We start from the raw sequence: 4,444 nt of genomic DNA on the forward strand, positions 1-4,444 counted from the left end.
GGGCTTGTGGACCTAGTGTGTCATTTGCACATTTGCATCATCAAAGGCGAGGGTCCTCAGTAGACCTTGGTGCCCTCATTCCCTGTGGTCTCTTGACCAGCCCCCCCTTCCCCGACATGGTGGACACAGTAAGGAAGCTTGTTGGGTCACACTTGTCCTTTCAGTCATTAACCTCACAGATGGCGCCGTGACAACTCAGGGACTGGAGCAGGGCGCTCCCCAGGGTCATGTTTGCACACAGGAAAGGGGAAGATTTTACAGGTCTCCAAAATAAATGAGCCCTTGAGAAGAGAAGCAAGGATGTGGTACCAGATGAAGGTTTTCTTCATAAGCACAAACCAAGAGCACAAGGCCGCCTGTCACCTGCTAGGGGTCTCTGGGTGTGGGAGGCCAACAAAGAAGGCGGGGATGAGACTCCTGCCCCAGCATTTTGTGAGCAGCATTTTCGAGGGGGAGGGGGTTGCAGGGGTTGGGGAGGTTGGAGCCTCAGGGTCTGCCTCTGGGTTCTCTGTTGCAGCCCCATTGGCCTGGGGAAGCTCCTGCAGGCCCAGCCGCTGGGACCCTGGACAAGCTGCTTGACCTCTCAACAATGTAGGTAGGACCACCCACTTCACAAGGAGCCTGTAAGATCAGGGCCAATCCAATCTCGGGATTTCATGGAGATGGTCTCCTCAGCTCTAATTTATCCCCATGGATCTGCTAAATAAAGAGCCAGCACATTTCCTTCCTGCTCCTCTGAGCTGTCCCCCAGAAGCCCCCTGGGGGTCCTTGGCTTTGTCCTGCCTTCCCTCCCCCACAACCCAGAATTGTTCTTTGTGCCTCTCAGTACCTTCAGGGTAGGTTCCCACTGGCTGGATCCCTTCCTTGTGGTCTTGGTAGGGCTTTGGGACTAATCCTGGATCTCATATCTCTGCTGCTCTTTTTAAAGGAAAGAGCCCATTAGGATGTCCTAGAACAGTGGTCGGCAAACTCTTTAGTCAACAGAGTCAAATATCAACAGTACAAAGATTGAAATTTATTTTGATAGCCAAATTTTCTAAACTTAAACTATATAGGTAGGTACATTGTTATTAACTTAATTAGGGTCTCCTAAGCTGGCCTTTGCTAAAAACATCCTCAATCTGATTGAGGTACGTTCGCTGAGGTTGACCCCTTCCAACTCTCTGGCTCACTCAACTCGTGCATGAATCGCGCTGCGTATCCCGTGGCCCGCCTGCCTGCGCAGCGTCTCCCGTCGCCCGACCGACCGACCGACCGACACCCCCCACTTCTCCTAACGCCACTTCTTCAAAATAGACTCGCCCAGGCCAAAAACCGACTTCTGCGCATGGGCCACGAAGTTTCAATCGCACTGTACATGCGCGCCTGCACATGGTATTTTGTGGAAGAGCCACACTCAAGGGGCCAAAGAGCCGAATGTGGCTCTCGAGCCGCGGTTTGCCGACCACTGTCCTAGGATCTCTCTCTCTCTCTCTTTCTCTTCTCTTCTCTTCTCTTCTCTTTTCTCTTCTCTCTCTATTCTCTCTCTTCTCCTCTCTCTCTCTTTCTCTCTCTCTCCCCCCCCCCCACTCTCTCTCTCTCCCCTCTCTCTCCTTAATCATTAACAGCTCTGCCCCCACCTCTGTATTGCTTTGTTCACCTATCTCTCCCCTCCCCTGACCTGTCCTCCTTCCTCCTGACTTCTCTGATCCTGGCTGTGCTCACCGCGTCACTAATTGCCACCCCACACAGATCCCCTCTCTCTTCTTTACACACTGTCCTCGGTTGCTCTCTTTACTTAACACATCCCAGGTGATCACCCAGACAGAAAGCAGCTCCAAAAACTACTGCTTAATGGATTAACCTGAGCATGACGGAGTGGCTGAGCAAGGATAACCGCGGTGATACCTAATGCTTCCACCCTTCCGCAGGGCACTCCCACTTCAACTCATTGGAACGATCTCAAGGCCCCAGAAGGGGGCAAGGCCAGCTCCCTTCTCTCCTTGCCTCTTCCCTCACTTCTAAGGCTCCTCAAATAGCACTGTTTCTGGAGCAAGACTCTGTGCCATGCCCTTTATATCCCCTTTCTCCTTTGCTTCTCGGAGTGTCCCCATTTTACAGATGGGGGAACTGAGGCACAGAGGGATAACCAACTTACCCAGGGTCACTCAGGTGGACAGTGACAGACAACTTCCAACCCAGCATCCTGCCTCTAATGCCTACCCTCACAACCAGCCCCAGCTGCAAGAAGCAGCACAGCCAGCACCCGGGAGAGCCCTCCTGGGAGGAGACCTGAAGGGCAGGAGTATACTGACCTTTCGGGGGACTAAACAAAGGCAGACAGGAACGGGCAAAACCCCCCTGAATTAAGTGCCATGTGCCAGCTGGCCAGTTGGGCACGGTGAGGTCAGGTGAGTAGGAGAGGTCCCAACCGGCCAGAGGAGGGAGGAGCGGCCAGATCTTGGTTCTTTGGGATGGACCTGGGAGGATGGGGATGGTGAGGAGAGGCAGGCTTCTGCCTAGAGCATGAAGGGACTGCTCTGGGCATGGCAGAGGGCTGGCACTGGCAGAGCCCCGCTGTGTGCCAGGCACTGTGCTGGACGTTTGGCATGAACCATTTCAGGAGACTCAGCACAAAGGGAGAAGGTTGGGGAAGGGGAGGAGTCCAGTCGGCTGAGTGTATGGTACAGGGGAACAGGGAAAGGAGTTTGGACTACTTGGAGGTGACTAAGGAATGACCAGTTCACTGTTTAAGCCTTTGGCTGCACCTCCATCCCAGTGAGTCAAGCCAACAGGGAAGCCCAGCTAGCCCTGGTTAGAGGCCCTAGAGAACCTAGGCCAAGCCAGGACCCACCCAACCACCTCCCTGAACTGAAGGGGTTTCTTCTTGCACATTTAGGCTGGGCAGGGCCAGGATCGGCTGTCCCGTCACCTGGCTGTCCCCCTGAGATGAGCTCTGGGCTGGCTAGGGAGGGACATGGAGCCAGGGCCTGTGGGAACCACTGGTGGCCTGAGCATCCCTAGCCAGGTGAGAAGAGAGGGGAGACTAGCCTGAGGAGGGGGAGACCAGCCTGAGGAGGGTACAGCTGTCAGAACAGTGGGTTTCAACCAGGGGTGATCTCCCCCCCCCACCCCGCACCCCCCCCCCGGGGGGGCATTTCACACTGTCTGGAGACATCTTTGTGGGAGGTGCCACTGGGATCTAGCTAGGGATGCTGCTAAACATCCCCCAATACAACCCCCGCCCCAACAAAGAATGATGTGGCCCAAGATGGCAACAGTGCCAAGGTTGACACCCCGGTGCAGAGTAAGGCGGGTAAGGGGCTGAACTCCAGGCCACTCCCTCGGATGAAGTGACCCTGCCCTCAAGAGGAGGCATCCTTTCCTAATGCAGCCTGATGCTTGTGGAGAATAAATGGTGTGTGTGTGTGTGTGTGTGTGTGTGTGTGTGTGCGCGCGCGGGGGCGGGGGAGAGGCGGTTGGGAGGGAGCCACTGTCAGGAAAAGAGAATGTATCTGCTGTCACCTAGGCTATGATTTGTGCAAAAAGCAATTTCAAAGAGATATTTAGTCTTTAATAGAGGGTCAAAAAGTCAGCCCACATGATGATGTCACCTCCTTGTTGGCAAAGAGAGAGGCTTGAAAGCACTGTGCCAAGCACTCCAGGTGGGAAATGAGGTGTGATCAAAGATCTTCATTGCAAAGGATGAGAAACAACATAAATGCCCATGGATGGGGACAAGCTGGATACAGTGGACTATCCTGCAGAAGAAGGAGGACACTGTATGTACAGATATGGAAATGTCTCCAGAATATGTAAAGCAGAATATAAAAAAGCGTGCAGAACTCTGGTGTGCTGCGCTGCCATTGGGTGACAGGGGAGGAATAAGACCAGCAGTGAATTAATTGCTTACATTTGCATAAAGCAGTGGGTCTCAAACTTGTGCATCGGAACCTCCCAGAGGGCCTTTTTAACTACACTTCAAACAACACCAACCTTGCTTTTAGGGGGGAGGGGGGGCCCACTTTTCTCTCCCAGAGTAGAACTGCCCAGCTTTCCCAACCCTGACCGTGCGCCCACCGGCCTGGCCATCGGCGCAGCGCTTTAGACAAAGGCCTATAAAGTGGCCTCTTTCCTTAATGGCTCTAGCAACCCAGAGAGACTGTTTCCCAACCGTCAATGGCCGCCGAATGTGAGAAGTTCATGGATTTTGAAGGAATCCTGCAGGAACCGAAGAGTTGGGGCCAATGAAGCAACATGCCCCCCGCCCGCGCCCCCATTTCTTCCCTCATAGATGAGCGAACTGAAGGTCTGATGGAAGGTGGCCGCGGGCCAGGGACAAACCTAGCCCTCCAACATCCCGCCCCCGCCCCCGCCCCCGCTAAGGAAGGAGGAGCGACGGCTACAATGGATCCTCCCGCGGGCTTTGTGCGAGCTTGGAATCCAGCTGTCACCGCCCCACTTG

The 4,444-nt window shown here is 54.3% G+C and overlaps 1 protein-coding gene across 2 annotated transcripts in view; it reads left to right on the forward strand.

Annotated features, from left to right (window-relative positions):
- The window catches only part of LOC102258798 (nicotinamide/nicotinic acid mononucleotide adenylyltransferase 3), a 91,705-nt gene that overhangs the window by 66,355 nt on the left and 20,906 nt on the right, over nucleotides 1-4,444 (forward strand). The window lies entirely within an intron of this gene.

The sequence above is a fragment of the Myotis brandtii genome, unplaced genomic scaffold, assembly GCF_000412655.1.
Source record: "Myotis brandtii unplaced genomic scaffold, ASM41265v1 scaffold18, whole genome shotgun sequence".
In the NCBI taxonomy this organism is placed as follows: Eukaryota; Metazoa; Chordata; class Mammalia; order Chiroptera; family Vespertilionidae; genus Myotis; species Myotis brandtii.